At 47.7% G+C, this 27,229-nt stretch overlaps 3 protein-coding genes and 1 long non-coding RNA gene across 6 annotated transcripts in view; 2 read left to right on the top strand and 2 right to left on the bottom strand.

The window, feature by feature from the left end:
• LOC121004478 (oocyte zinc finger protein XlCOF7.1-like) overlaps positions 1-27,229 on the bottom strand; it is a 1,216,478-nt gene that overhangs the window by 146,240 nt on the left and 1,043,009 nt on the right. The gene's annotated exons all lie outside the window — the stretch shown is intronic.
• The window catches only part of LOC121004486 (gastrula zinc finger protein XlCGF26.1-like), a 253,774-nt gene that overhangs the window by 217,354 nt on the left and 9,191 nt on the right, over positions 1-27,229 (top strand). The window lies entirely within an intron of this gene.
• LOC121004587 lies at positions 3,242-26,399 on the bottom strand. The gene is made up of 3 exons (XR_005779783.1): positions 26,390-26,399; positions 25,816-25,822; positions 3,242-3,367 (listed from the first exon to the last, which is right to left on the bottom strand). It is a non-coding gene; the product is annotated as an uncharacterized LOC121004587 (long non-coding RNA).
• Positions 21,068-27,229, top strand: part of LOC121004516 (zinc finger protein 300-like) — a 734,886-nt gene continuing 728,724 nt past the window's right edge. The window contains exons 1-3 of one of the 2 annotated variants that reach the window (XR_005779722.1): positions 21,068-21,110; positions 21,427-21,521; positions 22,158-22,204. The gene's annotated coding sequence lies outside the window, so the exon portion shown is untranslated. Of the gene's footprint in view, positions 21,111-21,426; positions 21,522-22,157; positions 22,205-27,229 lie in introns of those variants that run through there. The other variant, XM_040436784.1, reaches the window with a different exon arrangement.

The raw sequence follows: 27,229 nt of genomic DNA, 5'->3' as shown, positions 1-27,229 counted from the left end.
TTCAGAAGCTTTGCAATTTTAAGAGTGCTGCATCCCTCTGCAAGATATCTCACTATTTTTGACTTTTCTGAGCCTGTCAAGTCCTTCTTTTGACCCATTTTGCCAAAGGAAAGGAAGTTGCCTAATAATTATGCACACCTAATATAGGGTGTTGATGTCATTAGACCACACCCCTTCTCATTACAGAGATGCACATCACCTAATATGCTTAATTGGTAGTAGGCTTTCGAGCCTATACAGCTTGGAGTAAGACAACATGCATAAAGAGGATGATGTGGTCAAAATACTCATTTGCCTAATAATTCTGCACTCCCTGTATAGCTGTTGTAACAGATAGTGGGTGTGAACCTTCTGTACCAACTAACCAGTTTGACTTAGGTTTAGCCCAAAGGGCATTGTCCTGGATGTTCCCTGGTATTCATACTTTAACCCATGTACAGGGATCTGGACTTCGATGCAAGGAACCAGCCAGGCCACTACCTCCTGGGGTAGTTGGCTGCTGACCCACAGGAATTGTAGACACTGGTGCAAAGCACCAAGGACTCAGACAAAAAGCATAGTCTGAACACAGTCCAAAGTCAGGGCAAGTTGTATACTTGCATATTCCAAATCCAAGGTCAGGGCACGCAGAGTACGTGTGTAATCAAGGTCACAGTTCCGAGGTTGGGGCAGGCAGCAAGGAACAGAATCGGTAGACAGGCAAGGTGCGGTACATGGATATTCAGACACGAGATCAACTTCGCAGGTTACTAGAGTTTTGGCGAGGAGGTGGATCCACAGCTAAATAGAAAGACTGATCAGCAACTTAACCAGCACTGGGGCAGGAGGAAAGCATTAACTCTTGTAGTGCTGAAGAAAAGTTCACTGAGCATTAGTCCCAACTCACACAGGTAACGCAGAGCGTCGTCTGCGTCTGGCCGGAACAGCAAGACAGTGGCAGGCACAGACCGCCAGCATGACAGCTGCTACCAATAAGCAGCAAGACACAGCAAATCTCTGGTCATACGGGGCCAGGTGTGCAAATAAAGACTTCAGCAGACAAGTCCAAGGGCTAGGCTATAAACAGAGTCCAGAAGTAGGCCAAGGTCAGGATCTGGGTGTGGGACTACAAATATCAGCAAACAAGTCCAGGAACTAGTTCATCCAAGAATGGAGCAAGGTAGCCCACAGACAATCTCTGTAGAAGTAAGGCAGACTAGAAGCAAAGACGAAACAGACTTGATTTGACACTCAGACACCTCCTGAGAAAACTGGCTGGCTTATAAAGCAACCTTTAATGACCTCATCATGAAAGCAGCCAAAGAAAGGTATAGCTAAAAGGCTGCAGGAGCTCAGCTCTGAGGAAGGTAAAGAGGTTGGTCATCTTAAAAGAATACAGGTCCATGCTGTGCCAAACAGGTCCAGCTGAGATACCTATCAGAAAGCCCCTGGCTGCCTGTCCACCTGCTGTGCAAACATCCTGCCTGCACTTCCATGGGAACCAAAATGGTGAAGGTCACATGGTTTAATCCTATGATCACTTCTGCGCACTGGACAGATTTAACTGCTGCTGTCAGGTGTGCGGGCAGAAGAAAACGCAGCTGTGGATGGATAGAAAAGCAGCTAAGTAAACCACGTGGGATGTTTCCATAGTTGGTGGAACATTGTGAAAGGTACCTGTGTGATTACTGTAGCGGAGCATGAAGCATTTAGTCTGTGTTCTTTTAAAGAGGCCAAACCCTTGAATTAATATAAACTTAAAGGGGTTATCCGATTTCTCAAACAGCCCCCCCATGTGCCGGACACCTCACAGGTAATATATTTACTCCGCTCCCAGCGCCACTCCTGGTCCCCGAACCGCCGCTGCTGCTTCTCCCTGTACACGGATTAAAACACCTTTTGTCGGGGGGAGCAGCCAATGGCAGGTGGGGATGGGGACGAGCCTCCCTAGCATCGCGGGCGAAGCTAGGGAGGCTCGTCCCTATCTGCCATTGGCTGCTCCCAACCCCCCCCCCCCCCCCTCAACACCGGATGTTTTCATCCGTGTACAGGGAGAAGCAGCAGCGGCGGTGCGGGGACCAGAAGTGGCGCCGGAAGCGGAGTAAATATATTACCTGTAAGGTGTCCGGCACATGGGGGGGCTGTTTAAGAAATTGGATAACCCCTTTAAAGCGCAGATTGTGGTCTGAAGCCAAAAGTCTCAAAAAAAATATAACATTAATATAGGATGCCTGATTTTCACCCTTTCTCCCCTTTACAGAGCTCTAGACTTCACTGCAGGGGCCAACAAGCCACTACTTCTAGGACTGGTTTCCATTCAAAGGCTGCTGATCCAGGTGGTTCAAGAAACATCAGTGTGTGGAACGAAGAGGAAAGGCAAGTGCGCGGTCAGTGGACAAGCTGAGGACAGGCAGAGTTTGTGCAGTACAGTAGTCAGGCAATGGGTCAGGGCAGGTGGCACAGGATCAATCCGGTAAACAGGCATAGGTCGGGCGTGGGAATCAGAACAATTCAATAGGCACAGGCAAAATGAATGGCTATACAAATAAGGCTGTTAAGGGAATCACTTGATGGAACCTTTTACCTTTAAAAGGGAGTCTTTCACCTAAAATGACCATTATACACCACAAACATCATGATATCCATTACATTCCCCATATTATAATCTTACCTTTCCTATTGATGTCCATCGCCTATTTTCTCTTAAAAATGCTTTTATTCCATATGCTATAATTAGGTTCTGAAGATGCCCAGGGGCGGCGTTTATGCCCCACGGCGCTGTTCAAATCAAACCTCTCCCCTTTCACCCCTCTGGCCCGCCCTAGGTTCTTCAGATTCCATCCTCCCGTCATTGACAAATCCGGCACCTGCGCCGTTCAACATAATCCTCGCACCTGCGCACTCCATTACCCACTAGGGCAGAGTCAGAAGAGCGTTTAATGTGCATGCGCCGGACCGTACCTCCCGATCTAGCCAGCGGAAATAAACTGCAGCAAGATCGGGATGTATGGGCCGGCGCATGCGCATTGAACGCTCTGCTGCCTCTGCCCATAGTGGGTAATGGAGTGCGCAGGCGCAAGGATTATGTTGAACGGCGCCGGATTTATCAATGACTGGAGGATGGAATCTGATGAACCTTAAGCGGGCCAGAGGGGTGAAAGGGGATGGGTTTGATTTGAACAGTGCCGTGGGGCATGGGTACCGGCCGCATAAACGCCGCCCCTGGGCATCCTCAGAACCTAATTAGCATGTGGACTAAAAGCGTTTTTAAGAGAAAATAGGCGATGGACAGCAATATGAAAGGTAAGATTATAATATGGGGAATGTAATGGATATCATGATGTTTGTGGTGTATAATGGTCATTTTAGGTGAAAGACTCCCTTTAATCTTTAATTCTCCTGCATTCCTGTTTCAAAGCACCAAGATGAGCTGCAGTATTACAGGAGTGGGTGAGAAACCACTGCTGGTAATCAGTACCCGAGTCAGCACACCTAAGCAGAAACGTAGACTATGAACCTATTGCTTAGGCACCTTCCCAGAAGGGATAGGTGTCACGGTCATATTGGTGTTTGACCGTGATGCGGTTGCCGTGCAGATTGGTTGCCAGGGACAACGTGTAGTTTGCGGTCTGCACGTGCACTTCCCTGTGCCTCCCTGCTGTTTGGTGAGCAAGGGGTTAATCTTCTGGCTAGTGGGGATTAAGGCGTGGCCGCAAGCTTGATATAAACCTGTGGCTTGCTGGCTAGGGGCAGTTGTACTACAGCCTTGCTTGGTGTTGGAGCTTTGCTCCTTGCCTGGGTGATTCTGCCCAGTCCTTGGGGGCCACCTAATGGAACATAAATTGTCTTTCCTTATGTTTGCTCCTGGTTCCCTACCTCACTTCTAATTTGTTAGGTGTGGGTTTATGTTCAGGGTGTGTGGTACGTCTTCATGGCTGTTGTTGGTGTTTGTCCCTACATGTATGTTAGACGTTTGCCGTGTATGTTGATGCCTGTTTGCAGCGCTGCCATGCACTGTGTGAGTATGGGGGCCTCTGGCAGAGTTGGTATGCTGGATTCCTGTGTGGGTTGTTTGTACTGTGACCTGCTGTGTGTTCGGCCTCCTGTACTTGTGGTTGGGTTCCAGTTGTGGAGGCTTTGGCAGGTTAGTTAGTAATCTTGTTGTTCTTACCTGCCGATCCTCTAGCTGTGTATGGGCTTCCCTTTTCCCTGCTGCTAGGCCATTTGAGACTCCTGTTCATCCACGTCTGAGAAGAACAGGTCGTCTCTCCCCTGCTCCTATGTGAGGGATTATCAGGGCGACTCAGGGCCAAATGTATCCTGGTATGAGCCGTCCTACCATCCAGGTCCGCTCATACGGTGAGGAGTTAGGGTGAGCATTAGGGACGTGACCTGCTCCCTGATTCCGGCGTCCTGGCCTAGCTGCTTCCCCATTATCCATTTACATTGTACGGTGGGGGGTTTTGCCCACTCCCCACCGTGACAATAGGTGCCTTGAGTACTCCAGGGTTGTCAGCCATTAGCTGCTACAGATTAGGGTGTGCACAAGCTGGTCCTTTATGAACCAGAAGGGTCACTCATGCCCTACGAGCAGAGGAGGAGAGGCCTTGCCGCCAAGCAGGTCAGTGTGTGTGTGGTGGGACACAGAAGGCACGTCAGCCAGACCCGCCAGAAAAGGGGAGAGCAAGAGGCAGGTCCACGCTGCCTAGATACAGGAACCCGGGACTGATAAGTGGAGCAGTGTTCGTTGCGGGCCGCCACTGTCAACAGTATCCCATGTTATGCCCTCTCCACTTTCTTCTGGACACTAGCAGGAATTTATTCAGAAGAACAGGAGCATCAATGTTTTCAACTGGCTCCAAAGACCTTTCCTCCGGACCGAAACCCTTCCAATCCACTAGGAAGAAAGTTTCACCTATGATTTTCTTCATGTCCAGAATATTCTTGGCTTTCTGCGTTGACAGAAGGAGCAGAACCTCTGGAATAATGATTGAAAAAAAGCCAAAGGTGAACATCTTGTGTGTGAGGTACCCTTCTATCTCTTTTTGTCTCTGACACCCCCCCTTCCCCCATGCAGGATGCGCCCACCACCAGAAAGAACTGTTTGGAGACATCTGGAAGATGCAGATGAGAAGGCCTGCTTGAGAGACTGGAAAGGTGACTCGGGCTCTAGAGACTACTCCTTTGAATTTTTGGGTAAGAAATAGGAGAGATAAGGTGAAAAAGTGAGGAATAAAGTAGATCAGAGGTGGACTGAGAGCATAAAGTGGCCCTGGAAAAAAAAACTAAAAGAGGCCACATTGACAGAAGGCAGGCAACTCAAGTAGGCAGGTCCAGCAATACCGAAGTGCAGCACAAAATAATACTCCAGCAGGACCAAATACCAAAGTATAGCAGAAAATCTATGCACCCCCCCCCCCCCCCTGCAGTTTTCCACTGTATCATCATGCTGAGGATGGCCATACAGTTGAATTCAGTAGGGCACCTGCAGCTGCCAGGCAGTTGCATAAGTAGCTGAAGCACAATGCATTAATTAATGCTGAGAGCATCATATCATTATGTATCCACCCAGCGGCCATGTGGAGGGCTCGGGTGGCCCCCTGGTCGTCGGCCCAATGGGAAATTTCCCTGTGTAGTCTATGGCCAGTCCGCCCCGGAAGTAGATTGTTTGCAGGCCTGTAGGACAGTGCCAGGCCATGACAGCAGACAACTCCTCAGGATCCTTCTGACCACCACGTTCAAAGATAATGCAGCCCAGGAAAGATAGAGAGGTCTTTTCAAAGATGGACTTTTTAAACTTCTTATAAAATCTGTTCTCCCTCAAGTACATGTTTTTGGTGTAAAGTCAGGTCAGGTGAGACGGTCAAGATGTTGTCCAAATAGATCACTACACAGACGAGTGTAAGGATATCACGAAAGACTTCTTTAACAAATTCCTCAATAACTACCGAAGCATTACTGATTCCAAAATGCCTGGCAAGATATTTATGACTGTCTCCGGTGTTAAAATGGTCTTCCTCAGCCTCTTGTATCCAAATCAGATTGTAAGCTCCTTGGAGATCCAATTTCATGAAGATCCCGGCTCTACGGAGTCTACAGTCTGACATAGCTTGTCTATCAGACAGAGACAGCAGATGGACATGGCCACGTTGTGGAGAGGCTTTTGGCACTAGGTCGATGGGACAGTCATAAAAACAATTTGATGACAGAATTTCATCCTCCTTCTTATCAAAGACATTCACATAGCTTGTTAAGACAAGAGGTAGACCCTGAAGACTCTGAGGAGCTTGTGGAGTTTGGGCAGGTAGCGACAAACATAATTCTAACTAAAAACTTGCCCTCGGTTCCAGTCTATGACAGGACTATGTATGCGAAACCAGAGCAGTCCCAATAGGAGAGGGTTAGTAGACAGTGGCAGGACATAGGAGGAGATTTTCTCTGTGTGTAAAATTTCCACTTGAATCTCCATAGGCACAGTAATGTATTGTACAGATTCCAGGAGTGGCATCCTGCCCCAATTAGTGACTCCCAGTAATAGTAATGCCCCCATTAGTGCATCCTAGAATTAATGATTCCCCATTAGTGCCCCCCAGAATTAATACTGCCCCCATCAGTGCCCCCAGAATTAATACTGCCCCTATTAGTGCCCTCCAGTAATATTAATACCCCCAGTAATAGAAATGCCCCCATTAGTGCCCCCCAAATTAATACTGCCCCCATTAGTGCCCCCCAAATTAATACTGCCCCCAGAATTAATACCGCCTCCATTAGTGCCCTCTAATAATATTAATGCCCCATTAGTGCCCTCCCGAATTAATAATGTCCCCATTAGTGCCCCCCAGAATTAATAGTGCCCCCCAGAATTAATACTGCCCCCATTAGTGCCCTCCAGTAATATTAATACCCCCAGTAATAGAAATACCCCATTAGTGCCCTCCCAAATTAATAATGCCCCATTAGTGCCCCCCAGAATTAATACTGCCCCCATTAGTGCCCCCCCCCAATTAATACTGCCCCCATTAGTGTACCCAGAATTAATACTGCCTTCATTAGTGCCCTCTAGTAATATTAATGCCCCATTAGTGCCCTCCCGAATTAATAATGTCTCCATTAGTGCCCCCCAGAATTAATACTGCCCCCATTAGTGCCCTCCAGTAATATTAATACCCCCATTAGTGCCCTCCCAAATTAATAATGCCCCATTAGTGCCCCCTAAATTAATACAGCTCCTATTAGTGCCCCCAGAATTAATACTGCCTCCATTAGTGCCCTCTAGTAATATTAATGCTCCATTAGTTCCCTCCCGAATTAATAATGTCCCCATTAGTGCCCCCAGAATTAATACTGCCTCCATTAGTGCCCTCTAGTAATATTAATGCCCCATTAGTGCCCTCCCAAATTAATAATGCCCCATTAGTGCCCCCAGAATTAATACTGCCCCCATTAGTGCCCCCCCCAGAATTAATACTGCCCCCATTAGTGCCCTCCAGTAATATTAATGCCCCCAGTAATAGTAATGCCCCCATTAGTGCCCTCTTTAATTAATAATGTCCCCATTAGTGCCACCCAGAATTAATACTGCCCCCATTGGTGCCCCTCAGTAATATTAATGCCCCCAGAAAAAGCTATTCCCCCATTATTGCCCCTAGTAACAGTAATACCCCATTAACCCTGCCAGAATTAATAGTGCCCCCAGTAATAGTAATGCCCCCATTAGTGCCCCCCAATAATATTAATACCCCCATAAGTGCATCTCAGTAATAGTAATGCCCCCATTAGTGCACTCCAGAATTAATAATGCCCCCCCAGTAATAGTAATGCCCCCATTAGTGAGTCCTAGAATTAATAATGCCCCAATTAGTGCCCCCCAGAATTAATACTGCCTCCATTAGTGCCCCTCAGTAATATTAATGCCCCCAAAATAGTAAAGCCCCATTAGTGCCCCTAGTAATAGTGATGCCCCCATTACTGCCCCCCAGTAATAGTAATGCCCCCATTAGCACCCCCAGAATGAATAGTGCCCCCAGTAATAGTAATGCCCCCATTAGTGCGCCCCAGTAATAGTAATGCCCTATTAGTGAGCACCAGTAACAGTAATGCCCCCCAGTAATAGTAATGCCCCCATTAGCGCCCCCAGAATTAATAGTGACCCAGTAATAGTAATGCCCCCATTAGTGCGCCCCAGTAATAGTAATGCCCCCATTAGTGAGCCCCAGTAACAGTAATGCCACCCATTAGTGCCACCCCCAATAATAGTAATGCCCCCATTAGTGCGTCCTAGAATTAATAATGCCTCCCCCTGTAACAGTGAAGCTCAGGACAGGACCTGAGCTCCAGCGTGATGACGTCACACAGGTCACCCGTGGGTGTTCACAGCGGCGCCATCAAATGGAAAACTGCTTTTTTTTTTAACCAGGGGCACTAAAATACCAGCTTGGCCAGTGAGATACTGGCCGGGTAGCAACCCTTAAGCTGGGATCACACCTGAGCGTATTCGATAAGCGCTTTTTACAGGCGTTTTTATCGGTCGTTTTTTAGGCGTATTTTGGGGCGTTTTTGTATTTTGGAAACGCACGTAGTACGCGCGTTTGTGTGATTAACCACAGAGGCATCCAATGAAAAACTGCCACAAGACGCCCCAAAGAAACTCCTGTACTTCTTGGGGCGTAGGGCGTTTTACAGCGCGTTCGTACGCACTGTAAAACGCTCAGGTGAGAACCATGCCCATAGGGAAACATTGGTTTTTGCCTGTGGAGATCTGGCCACAACCGGGCAAATATGCAGAAGAGCGGCCGAACACATTCTGCTACGTGAAACAGCCTGCATAAATGTGAAACAAGCCCTACAGCCTGGAGCCTGACTCCTCCCACACATGATCACATGATCATAATGTCACGAAAGGTACAGCAGCACAGCCTGGAGGACTCCGCCCACTCATGATCACATGGTCATGACATCATGAAAGGTCCTTTAGCCCACTAGTATTCCCCATATATGAGGTAGTTGGAGGTGAGAAGCAGCATTAGGTAAGTGTCTGTGTTCAGTGCCGTCTCTTGGTGCTGTTAGGATTAGGGCTGTTGTGGATGTGACCCCTCCCCCATCCATGTAGTGTCCAGAGGTGCCGGTATGTGTACATATGTGATTAACCCCTTCACTACCAGCTCTCTCCTCTGGAGCAGACACTGTCCTCCAGCCCCTTCCTCAGTCTTTCCAGCAGTGGTGACCTGTATACACAGTGACCACCACCAGCTTTACTCACTGAATAGAGACGCTGCTCCTTGGATTCCTTATATTAATGAAAATCCCCAAGACGATCTGTATTTGGGGTAAAGCCTGAGATCCTGACTGATAGGACGAGGGTAGTCCAGTGGCGTTGCTAGGGCTGGTGCGGTAGGAAATTGTGTCACCCCCCCCCCACTGAAGCAATAATTTTTTAGCCATATATGGGGGCTATGGTGGTGCTACTGCCATAAACAGACATCCCAACCTGCAAAACCTCATTTCAGGGAGGTTTTCTTTTTTTTTATTTCACAAACTTTTTATTACATTTTCCAGACATATGCAGTATCTGCACACTGTGCTCTATGGTGTGGAGGACGGGGCTCATTACCCTGCCCCAAATTATCCTATTTCTGTACATGATTAAAGGGATTCTGTCACCACCTATAAGCCCTGTGAGCTAAACATCTGCTCATGTCCAGGGCAGCATTCTGATTTCTAAGGTGGCCTTATAAAAGCCATTTGTGGCTTTATTCTGCGGAAAAACAGGTTTTACTAACCTGTCAATCATTGAATTAAGGTGCCCAAGCAGGGGAGGTCTGTGGATGCATGGTGCCCGGCCGCACGCGTCGCCGTTCGTGCCCAGCGCCGCCTTCTACTCCTCAGTGCCGCCTCTCCCTCCCTCCTCTCGCTTTGAGATCCCGCGCGTGCGCACAGGCTCAGCCTGATGCGCCGTTGCAGACTGCTGGCATCGGCTTCTTCTTGCACTGTGCGCACGCGCCGAGAAGGGGACGCTGCTAAAGGTTGCCGGAAAGGTTTACTGCGAGTAAACTAGAGATGGGAAGTTCGGATCTTTCACATGAATCGGTTCATTCGCTGAGCTGACAAGAAGTAAGTGAACCGACGCTTAGGTTGCGCAATGCGCATGCGCGGATGCTTCCATTCACTCGCTGAGTCGGTTCTTGGTCTGAGTCAGGAAGTTTATTCTTTAAAACCCTGTGTAATTATCTACCCCACTGTAGGAAAAAAAACAAGCATCCAGGGGGGGGTGAATTTAACACTGGGGTAAATAATATAATTAAAATGGAGGGTTAAATGTGTAAATGTATTAAAAAAAAAATACATCTCTCTCTATAGCTACTGAATGAGACAGAAGAAGGGATGCCTTTAACATATATATCTCCTTAAGAAGCCAATTTTACCCTAAAGGGTTAATTTAACCTGTAATGTAAACTCTGTGTCATCTGTCACTTCTCTTATCTCTCTGCTCTGCTATCAGTAAACCTTTCCGGTATATATTGTTTCACATGCGGGTGTCAGGGAGCCGCTATCTAATAGCTGGAGACTCCCTGAACGTCCGGGAGACTTGAGATCCCTGCGGGGGCATCCGTTAGATCAGCAGACCCCCCCTAGCAGTCAGAGACTGGTCTCGGGAGGGGCACTTCCAGATTATTTTCTGTCCGCCGCCACAAAACAATGGTGCTTATAGAACAGACTACACAGTGTAGACAGGGCCGTTTGAAGGAATTTGGGGGCCCCAAGCAAAATAGACATGGAGGCCCCCCCCCCCTCCATGCCCTCCCCACCTTACGCACAGTGTGACCTTAAGTCTGGGGCCGGGCTGAGGCAGTGCGGGACAAATTCTATATACCCCCTCCCCTCTACCCTACCGTGAAACAGATATTTGGATGGACATAACATACATTGCTATGAAATATACAGTAGAATACAGCACCACATACCTGTTACATCCAGTGACATCTCCTGTGATATAGACTTTCCTCAACGTCTTCATTCGGAGATAGGACCGTCATGACACCTTCTTTCAGCCGCTTCTCGTCTCTGCAAAGTTTCGCAGAAAATGTTTTAGATTCCTCACTTTACTATCATCCTCAGATAACAGACGTCCCCTCCCCCCGTAGTGCCCATAAGTATAATGCTCTCTGTATAATTATAATATATAATGGCCCCCTCTGTATTATTATTATTATTATTATTATAATGACCACCTCTGTAGTATTATAGTAATAATTATGGCCCCCTTCAGCTCCTCCAGCATACAGTCCCGTGTAAGATACATCACTCCCCCTGCCTTCAGTCCTACTTGCAAACAGTCCCATGTAAAATACATCACTCCCCCTGCCTTCCGCTCCTCCAGCGTACAGTCCCATGTAAGATACATCACAGTCCTGCCTTCAGCCCCTCCAACATACAGTCCCATGTAAAATACATCACTCTCCCTTCCGCTCCTCCAGCATATAGTCCCATGTAAGATACAACCCCCAGAGGATGCCATCTGCCCATCTCTGCTGTCCATATACCAGGCCTACCAGTATTACCCCTTCATATACCGCCTGGTCACCCCACACCTAACAGTCTGAGTCACTTGTCTCCCTGAGTGTTAGGTGGGGTGACCAGGCGGGCAGGTGGTATATCAAGGGGTAATGCTGGTAGACCTGGTATATGGACAGCAGAGATGGGAAGATGGCATCCTCTAGGCAGTACTGTCTCTCTGGTCATCCTTCACCAGCACCCTGACTGCCACGGTCCTGCTTGGCCCGGCTCTCATGGCACTTCACTGCCTGGTGCTCGGCTATCAGCACTGAGTGACTCAGTCACACTATGACACCGCTGATAGCCGAGCACCAGGCAGTGAAGTGCCATAAGAGCCAGGCCAAGCAGGACCGTGGCAGTCAGGGTGCTGGTGAAGGATGACCAGAGAGACAGTACTGCCCAGAGGATGCCATCTGCCCATCTCTGCTGTCCATATACCAGGTCTACCAGCATTACCCCTTGATATACCACCTGCCCGCCTGGTCACCCCACCTAACACTCAGGGAGACAAGTGACTCACAATATACCTCTACACTGTGCCCCACAATATACAGTATACCTCTACACTGTGCCACACAATATACAGTATACCTCTACACTGTGCCCCACAATATACCTCTACACTGTGCCCCACAATATACAGTATACCTCTACACTGTGCCCCACAATATACAGTATACCTCTACACTGTGCCCCACAATGTACAGTATACCTCTACACTGTGCCACACAAAATACAGTATACCTCTACACTGTGCCCCACAATATACAGTATACCGCTACACTGTGCCCCACAATATACAGTATACCTCTACACTGTGCCCCACAATATACAGTATACCTCTTCACTGTGCCAAACAATATACAGTATACCTCTACACTGTGCCCCACAATACAGTATACCTCTACAGTATACCTGTAGAGTATACCTCTACACAATATACAATATACAGTATACCTCTACACTGTGCCACACAATATACAGTATACCTCTACACTGTGCCCCACAATATACAGTATACCTCTACACTGTGCCCCACAATATACAGTATACCTCTACACTGTGCCCCAAAATATACAGTATACCGCTACACTGTGCCCCACAATATACAGTATACCTCTACACTGTGCCCCACAATATACAGTATACCTCTACACTGTGCCACACAATATACAGTATACCTCTACACTGTGCCCCACAATATACAGTGTAGAGGTATACTGTATATTGTGGGGCACAGTGTAGAGGTATACTGTATATTGTGGGGCACAGTGTAGAGGTATACTGTATATTGTGGGGCACAGTGTAGAGGTATATTGTGGGGCACAGTGTAGAGGTATATTGTGGGGCACAGTGTAGAGGTATATTGTGGGGCACAGTGTAGAGGTATACTGTATATTGTGGGGCACAGTGTAGAGGTATACTGTATATTGTGGGGCACAGTGTAGAGGTATACTGTATATTGTGGGGCACAGTGTAGAGGTATACTGTATATTGTGGGGCACAGTGTAGAGGTATACTGTATATTGTGGGGCACAGTGTAGAGGTATATTGTGGGGCACAGTGTAGAGGTATACTGTATATTGTGTGGCACAGTGTAGAGGTATACAGTATATTGTGGGGCACAGTGTAGAGGTATACTGTATATTGTGTGGCACAGTGTAGAGCTATACTGTATATTGTGTGGCACAGTGTAGAGCTATACTGTATATTGTGGGGCACAGTGTAGAGGTATACTGTATATTGTGGGGCACAGTGTAGCGGTATACTGTATATTGTGGGGCACAGTGTAGAGGTATACTGTATATTGTGGGGCACAGTGTAGCGGTATACTGTATATTGTGGGGCACAGTGTAGCGGTATACTGTATATTGTGGGGCACAGTGTAGCGGTATACTGTATATTGTGGGGCACAGTGTAGAGGTATACTGTATATTGTGGGGCACAGTGTAGAGGTATACTGTATATTGTGGGGCACAGTGTAGAGTTATACTGTATATTGTGGGGCACAGTGTAGAGGTATACTGTATATTGTGTGGCACAGTGTAGAGGTATACTGTATATTGTGTGGTACAGTATAGAGGTATATTGTGGTGCACAGTGTAGAGGTATACTGTATATTGTGGTGCACAGTGTAGCGGTATACTGTATATTGTGTGGCACAGTGTAGAGGTATACTGTATATTGTGTGGCACAGTGTAGAGGTATACTGTACATTGTGGGGCACAGTGTAGAGGTATACTGTATATTGTGGGGCACAGTGTAGAGGTATACTGTATATTTTGGGGCACAGTGTAGCGGTATACTGTATATTTTGGGGCACAGTGTAGCGGTATACTGTATATTGTGTGGCACAGTGTAGAGGTATACTGTATATTGTGTGGCACAGTGTAGAGGTATACTGTATATTGTGGAGCACAGTGTAGAGGTATACTGTATATTGTGGAGCACAGTGTAGAGGTATACTGTATATTGTGGGGCACAGTGTAGAGGTATACTGTATATTGTGGGGCAGAGTGTAGAGGTATACTGTATATTGTGGGGCACAGTGTAGCGGTATACTGTATATTGTGGGGCACAGTGTAGCGGTATACTGTATATTGTGGGGCACAGTGTAGCGGTATACTGTATATTGTGGGGCACAGTGTAGCGGTATACTGTATATTGTGGGGCACAGTGTAGCGGTATACTGTATATTGTGGGGCACAGTGTAGCGGTATACTGTATATTGTGGGGCACAGTGTAGCGGTATACTGTATATTGTGGGGCACAGTGTAGAGGTATACTGTATATTGTGGGGCACAGTGTAGAGGTATACTGTATATTGTGGGGCACAGTGTAGAGGTATACTGTATATTGTGGGGCACAGTGTAGAGGTATACTGTATATTGTGGGGCACAGTGTAGAGGTATACTGTATATTGTGGGGCACAGTGTAGAGGTATACTGTATATTGTGGGGCACAGTGTAGAGGTATACTGTATATTGTGTGGTACAGTGTAGAGGTATACTGTATATTGTGTGGCATAGTGTAGGCTATATGTGTATAACATAAACATATTTCATATGAAAACTTACAATTACTTGGCTTGGCCCTTGGGGATCTCGGACACCTCCACACTTTGGCTGGGGGGCTCGGCAGAGCTGATGTTTTGTTTTATCCTAATGAGAAAGATTTCATAATAAGGATTTGGAGAAGGGGAAGAGGGATAGCAGAGCAGGGAGAGGCTGTGCTGCTTCTAGGGGGTCATACCATGGGGGAGTAATAAAGCCCTCCATAATGCCCCCTTCCACCCCCTAGTAGAAATAATTCTCCTTATAATGTGACAGTGCAAAAAATACCCCCTTGTAATGCCCCCAGTTGAGCTAATGTCCCCATAGTGCCCCCATAATGTCTAAGTATAAAATACCCCTATATAGTGCCCCCAGTAAATTCCCCCATAGTTCTCCTCTCCCTCCTTCCTGCTGTGCCCCCCATAATGTACCAGTATAAAATGCCCCATATATAGTGCCCCAGTAGATGCCCTCAGTGTCCGGCCTCTGATAGGCTGCCGGCCTAGTGTCCCCCATAATGCCCCCCAATAATGTGCCAGTAAGTGTCCCCATAGATGCCCCCCCATCATGTGCCAGTATCAAGTGCCTCTCTCCTCCCCCCACATGTCCCAGTATCATAGTGCCATCTCCCCCCGCCCAAAAAAAAGTGCCAGTATCAAGTGCCTCTCCCCCCCCATGTGCCAGTATCATAGTGCCATCTCCCCCCAATGTGCCAGTATAAAGTGCCATCTCCCCCCCAATGTGCCAGTATAAAGTGCCATCTCCCCCCCCAATGTGCCAGTATAAAGTGCCATCTCCCCCCCCAATGTGCCAGTATAAAGTGCCATCTCCCCCCCAATGTGCCAGTATAAAGTGCCTCTCCCCCCATGTGCCAGTATCAAGTGCCTCTCTCCTTCCCTTCATGTGCCAGTATCATAGTGCCAACCCCCCCATGTGCCAGTATCAGGTGCCAACCCCCCTCCCCCAGTAAATGCCTCCATAGTGCTCCTCTCCCCCCTTCCTGCTAGTGCCCCCATAATGTGCCAGTATAAAATACCCCTATATAGTGCCCCCAGTAAATTCCCCCATAGTTCTCCTCTCCCTCCTTCCTGCTGTGCCCCCCATAATGTACCAGTATAAAATGCCCCATATATAGTGCCCCAGTAGATGCCCTCAGTGTCCGGCCTCTGATAGGCTGCCGGCCTAGTGTCCCCCATAATGCCCCCCAATAATGTGCCAGTAAGTGTCCCCATAGATGCCCCCCCATCATGTGCCAGTATCAAGTGCCTCTCTCCTCCCCCCACATGTCCCAGTATCATAGTGCCATCTCCCCCCACCCAAAAAAAAGTGCCAGTATCAAGTGCCTCTCCCCCCCCATGTGCCAGTATCATAGTGCCATCTCCCCCCAATGTGCCAGTATAAAGTGCCATCTCCCCCCCAATGTGCCAGTATAAAGTGCCATCTCCCCCCCAATGTGCCAGTATAAAGTGCCATCTCCCCCCCCAATGTGCCAGTATAAAGTGCCATCTCCCCCCCAATGTGCCAGTATAAAGTGCCTCTCCCCCCATGTGCCAGTATCAAGTGCCTCTCTCCTTCCCCCCATGTGCCAGTATCATAGTGCCAACCCCCCCATGTGCCAGTATCAGGTGCCAACCCCCCTCCCCCCCATGTGACAGTATCAGGTGCCTCTCTCCTTCTCCCCCATGTGCCAGTATCATAGTGTCAACCCCCCCTCCATGTGCCAGTATCAGGTGCCTCTCTCCTTCCCCCCCCCATGTGCCAGTATCATAGTGCCAACCCCCCCATGTGCCAGTATCAGGTGCCAACCTCCCTCCCCCCATGTGCCAGTATCAAGTGCCTCCCGCTCTCCCCATGGCAATAACAATCGGGTATTTAAAAAAAAAAAAAAACACTTATACTTCCCTCCATGTCAGTGATGCGATGCAGCCTGTGTCCCGCCCTGAATGTCCATATATGGAGTCAGTGCTTGTGTATTCTAATTTAGCCTGTATTTCAGAAAAGTTTCTGCTGGGATTCGAACCCATGACCTTCTGTATCAGAGGCAAAGCACTTACCCACACAGCCATAAGAGCTGCATTGCCACTGACTGAAAAAATATGAGACTTCTACTGTTATAGCTGGCTAAGTGTACATCTATACACATGACAGCTGCCCTAACACACCCAGCACTGCTATATCTCTATATGACAGCTGTCCCAGCACACTCGGCTCTGCTATATCTCTATATGATAGCTGCCCTAGCACACCCAGCTCTGCTACATCTAATACACATGACAGCTGCACCAGCACACTCAGCTCTATTATATCTCTATATATGACAGCTGGCCTAGCACACCCAGCTCTGCTACATCTATACACATGACAGCTGCCCCTGGCACTGGGATTCAGTGGCAATGCAGCTCTTATAGCTGTGTGGGTAAGTGCTTTGCCTCTGATACAGAAGGTCGTGGGTTCGAATCCCAGACACATCTCTCCCTCTCCTGAGAATGGCAATACAGATGACTATGCCTGGGATTTGTAAATGAGAAGTGTGCAAGTTGTGACACAGGCAGGGCGCTGCCGGCCGGCCATGCGGGTGTCACCCCATCACTGGTGTCACCCGGTGCGGCCTGCACCCTCCGCACCCCCCTTGAAACGCCACTGGAGTAGTCTGAGCTCTTACAATTACTTGGCTTGGCCCTTGGGGATCTCGGACACCTCCACACTTTGGCTGGGGGGCTCGGCAGAGCTGATGTTTTGTTTTATCCTAATGAGAAAGATTTCATAATAAGGATTTGGAGAAGGGGAAGAGGGATAGCAGAGCAGGGAGAGGCTGTGCTGCTTCTAGGGGGTCATACCATGGGGGAGTAATAAAGCCCTCCATAATGCCCCCTTCCACCCCCTAGTAGAAATAATTCTCCTTATAATGTGACAGTGCAAAAAATACCCCCTTGTAATGCCCCCAGTTGAGCTAATGTCCCCATAGTGCCCCCATAATGTCTAAGTATAAAATACCCCTATATAGTGCCCCCAGTAAATTCCCCCATAGTTCTCCTCTCCCTCCTTCCTGCTGTGCCCCCCATAATGTACCAGTATAAAATGCCCCATATATAGTGCCCCAGTAGATGCCCTCAGTGTCCGGCCTCTGATAGCCTGCCGGCCTAGTGTCCCCCATAATGCCCCCCAATAATGTGCCAGTAAGTGTCCCCATAGATGCCCCCCCATCATGTTCCAGTATCAAGTGCCTCTCTCCTCCCCCCACATGTCCCAGTATCATAGTGCCATCTCCCCCCGCCCAAAAAAAAGTGCCAGTATCAAGTGCCTCTCCCCCCCCCCATGTGCCAGTATCATAGTGCCATCTCCCCCCAATGTGCCAGTATAAAGTGCCATCTCCCCCCCAATGTGCCAGTATAAAGTGCCATCTCCCCCCCCAATGTGCCAGTATAAAGTGCCATCTCCCCCCCCAATGTGCCAGTATAAAGTGCCATCTCCCCCCCAATGTGCCAGTATAAAGTGCCTCTCCCCCCATGTGCCAGTATCAAGTGCCTCTCTCCTTCCCTTCATGTGCCAGTATCATAGTGCCAACCCCCCCATGTGCCAGTATCAGGTGCCAACCCCCCTCCCCCAGTAAATGCCTCCATAGTGCTCCTCTCCCCCCTTCCTGCTAGTGCCCCCATAATGTGCCAGTATAAAATACCCCTATATAGTGCCCCCAGTAAATTCCCCCATAGTTCTCCTCTCCCTCCTTCCTGCTGTGCCCCCCATAATGTACCAGTATAAAATGCCCCATATATAGTGCCCCAGTAGATGCCCTCAGTGTCCGGCCTCTGATAGGCTGCCGGCCTAGTGTCCCCCATAATGCCCCCCAATAATGTGCCAGTAAGTGTCCCCATAGATGCCCCCCCATCATGTGCCAGTATCAAGTGCCTCTCTCCTCCCCCCACATGTCCCAGTATCATAGTGCCATCTCCCCCCGCCCAAAAAAAAGTGCCAGTATCAAGTGCCTCTCCCCCCCCATGTGCCAGTATCATAGTGCCATCTCCCCCCAATGTGCCAGTATAAAGTGCCATCTCCCCCCCAATGTGCCAGTATAAAGTGCCATCTCCCCCCCAATGTGCCAGTATAAAGTGCCATCTCCCCCCCCCCATGTGCCAGTATAAAGTGCCATCTCCCCCCCAATGTGCCAGTATAAAGTGCCTCTCCCCCCATGTGCCAGTATCAAGTGCCTCTCTCCTTCCCCCCATGTGCCAGTATCATAGTGCCAACCCCCCCATGTGCCAGTATCAGGTGCCAACCCCCCTCCCCCCCATGTGACAGTATCAGGTGCCTCTCTCCTTCTCCCCCATGTGCCAGTATCATAGTGTCAACCCCCCCTCCATGTGCCAGTATCAGGTGCCTCTCTCCTTCCCCCCCCATGTGCCAGTATCATAGTGCCAACCCCCCCATGTGCCAGTATCAGGTGCCAACCTCCCTCCCCCCATGTGCCAGTATCAAGTGCCTCCCGCTCTCCCCATGGCAATAACAATCGGGTATTTAAAAAAAAAAAAAACACTTATACTTCCCTCCATGTCAGTGATGCGATGCAGCCTGTGTCCCGCCCTGAATGTCCATATATGGAGTCAGTGCTTGTGTATTCTAATTTAGCCTGTATTTCAGAAAAGTTTCTGCTGGGATTCGAACCCATGACCTTCTGTATCAGAGGCAAAGCACTTACCCACACAGCCATAAGAGCTGCATTGCCACTGACTGAAAAAATATGAGACTTCTACTGTTATAGCTGGCTAAGTGTACATCTATACACATGACAGCTGCCCTAACACACCCAGCACTGCTATATCTCTATATGACAGCTGTCCCAGCACACTCGGCTCTGCTATATCTCTATATGATAGCTGCCCTAGCACACCCAGCTCTGCTACATCTAATACACATGACAGCTGCACCAGCACACTCAGCTCTATTATATCTCTATATATGACAGCTGGCCTAGCACACCCAGCTCTGCTACATCTATACACATGACAGCTGCCCCTGGCAGCTGTCATATATAGAGATATAGTAGAGCTGAGTGTGCTGGTGCAGCTGTCATGTGTATTAGATGTAGCAGCACTGGGTGTGCTGGGGCAGCTATCATATATTGAGATATAGCAGAGCTGAGTGTGCTGGGACAGCTGTCATATAGAGATATAGTAGTGCTGGGTGTGTTGGGGCAGCTGTTATGTGTATAGATGTACACTTAGCCAGCTATAACAGTAGAAGTCTCATATTTTTTCAGTCAGTGGCAATGCAGCTCTTATGGCTGTGTGGGTAAGTGCTTTGCATCTGATACAGAAGGTTGTGGGTTTGAATCCCAAACACATCTCTCCCTCTCCTGAGGACGGCAATACAAATGACTATGCCTGGGATTCAGTGGCAATGCAGCTCTTATAGCTGTGTGGGTAAGTGCTTTGCCTCTGATACAGAAGGTCGTGGGTTCGAATCCCAGACACATCTCTCCCTCTCCTGAGAATGGCAATACAGATGACTATGCCTGGGATTTGTAAATGAGAAGTGTGCAAGTTGTGACACAGGCAGGGCGCTGCCGGCCGGCCATGCGGGTGTCACCCCATCACTGGTGTCACCCGGTGCGGCCTGCACCCTCCGCACCCCCCTTGAAACGCCACTGGAGTAGTCTGAGCTCTGGATCTATGAAGTCATCTACCAGATTACAGCTTTATACTAACATCACCACTGCTTCCTGTAATTGTCTATAGGGGGACATGCTTTGTCCTGAAACATGGAGGAACTGCCTTCACTAGATATTCAGCATCTACACTTTATTATCTCCTCCGATGTCTCCTCTTATTATCTCCAGTAACTGTATTTTACATGTGATTTTGTATGATTTTACTTCTTCTTATCTTCTTTCTATTCAGGTTTATGCAAGATCAGTGGATATCTTCTATATAAGATCCTCTCAAGGATGGATAGGGACAGAGACAAGATGGCGGAGAGTATAATAAATCTCACCCTAGAGATCCTCTTCCGGCTTACTGGAGAGGTGAGAGATTCTGATGATGTCACATTACATCATCTTATCTATGTTACTAACAGATGGACATGACTGGAGAGGTGAGTGACTCTGGAGATGTATGGACTGATATTTATTACTGTGTCTCTCCATAACCAGGACTACACAGTAGTGAAGAAGACCTCTAGTGCGCGCTGTCAGGCCCCCGTGTCTGAAGGATGGGGAAGAACCCTGAGCCCATTCATGGGGCCTCCACCTCATCCCCTGATACATGAGGAAATCAACAGAGAGAAGATCCTAGAACTCACCAACAAGATGATTGAGCTGCTGACTGGAGAGGTGGGAATGCTGGGACATTATACTGGAACGCTATGAAGGGATCTGGGTGATGACTGTATCATTATGTTGTCAGGTTCCTATAAGGTGTCAGGATGTCACCGTCTATTTCTCCATGGAGGAGTGGGAGTATTTAGAAGGACACAAGGATCTGTACAAAGACGTCATGATGGAGGATCACGGGCCCCTCACATCACCAGGTAATAGACCTGACTAAATACACACGTCCTCTCATTATCTGTATGTAAGGAATGAATTCAGTCACTGGATGTGTTTCCTACAGTTAAGGAAGAGAGAAGAACACCGGAGAGATGTCCCAGTCCTCTTCTTCCACATGATGTTTCAGGAGAACATCACAATATCCCACAGGTCGATCAGGTAGATGGAGATAAGGGCATCAAGATGAAGGATCACCGGCCCCTCAGACCACCAGGTAATAGACATGACTAAATACACACGTCCTCTCATTATCTGTATGTAAGAAATGAATTCAGTCACTGGATGTGTTTCCTACAGTTAAGGAAGAGATAAGAACACCGGAGAGATGTCCTAGTCCTCTTTTTCCACAGGATGGTTCAGGAGAACATCACAATGTCCCACAGGATGATCAGGTAGATGGATATAAGATCTCATGAAATGTCCCCTACGATCTGTAGCAGGCTGTGAAGATCTTGTGTTCAGTCTTGTTTTATCCACCAGTATTATATGGCTTATTCTTGTATAATGAGAAAGGTGGAGATGGCAGGAATACAGCTGACCATAGACATTACATGATGTCTGGATCTTCTATTTTCTGGCTATGGAGACTGCTGGTCAGAATAAGGAACCAACAGATTGGATTTATACAGGGGACCTGCATATATTTGGGACAGAAAACTCATGCTGTCTTTTGTTTTTTGTTTTTAGACAGTACATGCAGGGAGATAAGAGGCAGAGTGAGAAGCAGCAGTTATATTAATGTATACATTTTAATGCATGCTGTGTCAAAAACATATTACGTTACTAGAACCTTCCAGAATCTCGTGGTCAGGACTTAAAAACCTCTCAATATTTTAAATTGGATCATAAAGAGTATATGTACTATGTTCAGTTTGAGATCTGTCAAGGCATGTAGGAGCCAATGAAGAAAAACAAACAGTAAAACTTTCACTTTTATACATAGAGATATATAATCTTCTCTGGTCATATAAAACCTTCCACACGACTTCTCCAACCGTCTGATGACTTCTACAATATTTCTTTCACAGCTTCTGAATCCGGGTGAAGATCTGAATATTATATATGTTACAGAGACATATGTGAGGGGTGATGAGCAGAGTATAGAGGACATTCCTACAGATAACCGCCCAGGTGAGTAGTAACCACTAAATAAAGCAGAGAAGACTCACGGATTCTATTCCAGGGATCAGCAACCTGCGGCGCTCCAGATGTGGTGACTCTTAATGGGGTTGTCCTGCCATTTCTATTGATGACCTATCATCAGGATAGGTCATCAGTATCTGATCGGTGGAGGTCCGACACCTGTCACCCCCGCCGATCAGATGTGCGAGTGCTGCTTCCTGGTCATTTCACTATGCGTTGTCTCCTGTGGAACGGTGGTGTAGTCTAATTACAAGTGCTCGTCATTACACTGCACTTCCAAGATTACGGGCAGTGTATTGAACAGGAAGCGGCGCTCCATGCCTCGTCTTCAAACAGCTGATTAGCGGGGATCCCAGGTGTTGGACCTCCACCGATCAGATATTGACAACTTATCCTGACCATAAGTCATCAATATAAATGGCAGGACAACCCCTTTAGATTGTAGCACACACATGGGCTTGGCTGTTCTCAGAAATCCCATAGAAATAAATAGAGTATGTTTCAAAAAAACACTTCTTTCTTGTCAAGGGCCCTGACCTGCTGGATTGCAGGATCTATAAACCCGCACCACACATGAAAATGGCATGGGTATAAAGCTCGGCACCATGCGTCATCATGTACAACCATGTTGGGGTCTATAAAGATTTACATTTAAAACAAAAAAATACATTAAAGGGATTTTCCGAGAGTATGATATTGATGACGTATCTTCCAACTCCCAGTACCCTAATGATCAACTGTTTGAAAGGGATGCAGCACTCGGAGGAGCACTGCAGCCTTGCCCAAGCCCAATCATTTCAATAGGACTGAGCTGCACATAGGCCATGTAACTGATGAATGTAACATTGCTGGCCTAGGAAGAGGCCTCAGAGCTCAACGAAGTGCTGCAGCCTCTTCAAACAGCTGATCGGCAAGGATGCTGGGAGTCAGACCCTCATCGAACAGATACCGGTGACTTCTCCTGAGGCTAGATCATTAGTATTTGGTCCGCATCCGAGCTACAGTTTTTGCGGCTTGGATGAGGACCCATTCACTTTAATGGGGCCGCAAAAGATGCCGACAGCACTCTGTGTGCTGTCCACATCCGTTGCTCCGTTCCGTGGCCCCGCACAAAAAATATAACATGTCCTATTCTTGTCCTTTTTGCGGACAACAATAGGCATTTCTGCAATGGGCCGGCTTCCGTTTTTTTGCGCCCAATAGTGAGCACGGCAGAGCATGGTAGACAAAGGCTGAGGATCACATGACCCCTGTCAGGGCCCTTCATAGCAGACTTGCCCATAATGGTTCAGTCTCAGGAGGGATAATATAGACATGTGTCATAGGCACTATGAAGCCAAAAAAAGAAATCGTGTAACATAATTTTCGCCCAAAAGCCGCTACAGGTTGCCTGCGATTTTGGTCCCTTAGGCTGTGTATTATTATTGTTATCTAGCTTACCTTTGAATTTGACCCTTGATCTGCTTCCTGACACCTCTTCTGCCTGCTCCCTGAACCTTGACGCTACCTGGATTTTGGATTTTGTCTTTGCCTCTTCTCTTGTACTGACGTGACCTCCTGGACTGACCCCGGCTAGTTGACCCGCCTCGCCCTTCTGTTTTTGGTGGTACCTTGCTTGTTCCACCTCTCTGTCCACTCTAGTGCTACCCCTCATTGGCTGTCCGCTTCCATGCTGTCTCTATCTCTCTGCTTGCACTTACTCAGGTCAGGGACTTTCGCCCAGTTGCGCCCCGTCACCTTGGGCGGCTGGTACAAGTAGGCAGGGACAGGGGACCGGGTGGCAGCTCAGGGGGTGCACCTCCGCTCTACCTTTATACCCGCGACTCTACCACACAGGGGGCTGCCAGACGTGTCTAAAAGAACAGTTCAACAAACCCTACTGCGTAGGGGGCTCTGAAGCAGACGGATGGTCGCTGCTCCTCTGCTAACCAAGTTGCATTGGCAGAAAAGGCTTCAATTTTTGCAGCAGTATCTGAATTGGACCTCCGCTTTTATCCGATGAGTCACGTTTTCTGCTTCATTGAATGGATGGACGTTGGCATGTCAGGTGAGAAACATCGGAGAACAAACACCCTGTGAACATTGAAGGAAGAACACAAGCTGGTGGTGACAGTGTTATGTTCCGGGAAAGGTTTTCATGCCATTCTCTGGACCAACTCATCCACGTAGAAGTCGCTCTCAACCGATTTGGATATGAATCCATCCTTGCAGATCATGTATACATACATGCTGATTGTCTTCCATGGGGCAAATGGGAACTTCAGCAAGACAATGTGACATGTCACACGGCTAGAAATGTCTGTGTCTGACATTGGTTGGAAGAGCATGACCCCCTTATACCTATAATGCAGTATATTCCAATGCAGGGCTGCCACCTGCATTAGAATCTAGAAAGTAATGCTCAGCTATCACAGAACAAAAACCCCCCACCTAAAACTTAACCTTTATGGCATATATTAAAATTAATATAGAACAAAAGTAAATAAACAAAGCAAGGGTTAACAGCCAAACAAAACTCAATATTTATTGCTCTGATTCTGTAGTTTACAGAAACACCCCATATGTGGCTGTAAACTGCTGTACAGGCACACTGCAGGGTGCAGAAGGAAAGGGGGGCCATGTGGGTTTTGGAGAGCAGATTTCACTGGGATAATTTTAAGTTGCCATGTTACATTTGAAGACCCCCCTGATGCAGAGCATGGAGGCGGGCGCACGTAGATGACGCGCGCACACACCTCCCTTCCGGCCGCTGAGCCTCCCTGCTCGATGTGAAGCGGCGTTCAAGTAATGCCGCTTCCGCTGCCCCTGATGCTCCCGCTACCGCACCATCTACCCTCTCGCTGGTATCGAGGACCCGATGAACGCCGCTACATCGGGATATCACGGACCCTCTGTCCTCCTTCGTGGCATCGCTCCGCTTCCTCAAGCCCCTAGAGAAGTACAGCACCCGAAGTGGAACCGACACAGAAGCCGAGACATGAGGAGAGTGTTCTGTCTGGCCTGGTTGTGAGTGCCCTTTGCCCCCTTCCCCCTCCTCCCTGCGAAGAAGCGGTGAGACGCACTGAGTTCTTTTTTTCTACTCCCTGCTTTGAAAGCTGCTATTGAAAAAACTGAAAAAATTTGCTAGACAGCAACGGGGAGAGGACACAGGTTGGGGAGAGAAAAATCTGCGGAAAAAATGATAAGAAGGAGGGGGTGTTGCTAATCTTTTTTGGAAGGCTGTGCTGGCTGGTAACATCGGCCCAGCGATGGAGGGTGAGCCAGAGGTGGTCTCCCTGGAAAAGGGATTATAATGCAGAGTTCAAGATTCAACGCTTGACTTTACTATTAGAGATTGCTGTCCCTGGGAAAATTGATAGCTGTGAACTATCTATATAAAGGAAACCTATTGGTTATGAAAAGAAAAAGAAAGGGGGAAAAAAATGGATGAGAGGTTTTTTTGTGGCTGTGTGAAGCCATATGATATGGGACTCCTACCGATGTCGCTGTATTCACAGGAGCTGGGTGGACTAACTCAACCCGCCATTAAACCGACTAACCAACTAAGTGACTAATAACTAGTTACTAACCCAACTGACTCAATTAACTAACTAAGAGACTGTCACTGAAGGTTACTCATTAGGGTTTGAACTGTGGGTTGATAACCATTTAAAGCCTTCAAATACAATAAAGTATACTATAATGTAACAGTGTGAGTCAGGGGGGAAATGGTACATCAGTGGACCGGTGCATGGATTGTAGATTTGATAAGAAACACATGAAGAACTGTTTAGTATACTGCTGGTTGGATCTGAATACTGATACCCCTGAAAACAGGGATCTGAAAAACAGAGTATTGGAGCTGGAAAATAGATCTAGAAGGCCTAATCTGAGATGTCTGGGAATCCCAGAAGGCGCGGAGGGGCAAGACCCTAGCGCGTTCATACAAACTTCGCTGAAGGAACAATTGAGCCAGGACATCTCAGATTATAAAAACTTTGTGGAACGGGCCGATAGACTCCCGTCAAAGTTGCACCCACCTGGAACGAGATCGAGACCTATAATTTTGTATCTATTATCAGTTAGGGATAAAGCCGAAATACTGCGCAGGTCGAGGAAGAAAGTGAAATTAGAATACTCTGGCGTAACAGTAATGTTATTTCCCGATTATGCAAAATAAACGGTGAAGGAAAGAAGTCGCTTTATTGAAGTAAATAAAATATTACGTTCAAATAATGGGAAATATTCAATGATGTTCCTGGCTAAACTGAGGATAGAATGGGAAAGCAAGAACTGGGTGTTTGACACAGTGGAGGCGGTTGAGGTATGGATTAAAGAAAACATAGGGAGTTAGGGGCAAATCGGGCTGGGGGCTGGCCGGGAGGAGGGATGCTTGGATAGAGAACCAGGAGGGGAACTGCCTGGTTCATGCAGAAGGGAAAGGGGTTGGTAAGGGTAGATATTATATGTTTTTTTTTGTTTTTGTTTTTACTCCCCTCTCTACTCTCCCTACCACTCCCCACTGCTCCTCAGTAGACCTCGGGAAAGGAACAAAATATAAAATAAGCCTCTATGAGAATTGTCTCATGGAATATTAGGGGTCTGAGTAGGGGTCAAAAAAAAGTGGCAGTGTTTGACGCAATACATAGAACATTACACGCTATAGTCTGTTTACAAGATACACATTTGACAGGTGGGACGACAGGTGGACTCTCCAGGCCGTGGATACAGCACTCATTCCACTCAGTCTACTCATCATATGCTAGAGGGGTCAGTGTATTGATCCATCATGACATTGAGATAAAATTAGGGGAAACCGCTATAGATGGGGAGGGCCGGTACGTCCTGATTGCCTATTGGAAGGGAAACCATGGATAATAGCCAATGTCTATATACCGCCACCTTTTCTACTGAAAATTTAATAATTTGTGCTTAAGGTAGGGGATAAACCACTTTTAGTCACGAGTGACTTTAATAA

This window comes from Bufo bufo, chromosome 6 (genome assembly GCF_905171765.1).
Source record: "Bufo bufo chromosome 6, aBufBuf1.1, whole genome shotgun sequence".
In the NCBI taxonomy this organism is placed as follows: domain Eukaryota; kingdom Metazoa; phylum Chordata; class Amphibia; order Anura; family Bufonidae; genus Bufo; species Bufo bufo.
Note: the sequence above shows the minus strand (reverse complement) of the source record. Positions and strands in the feature narration are given on the sequence as shown.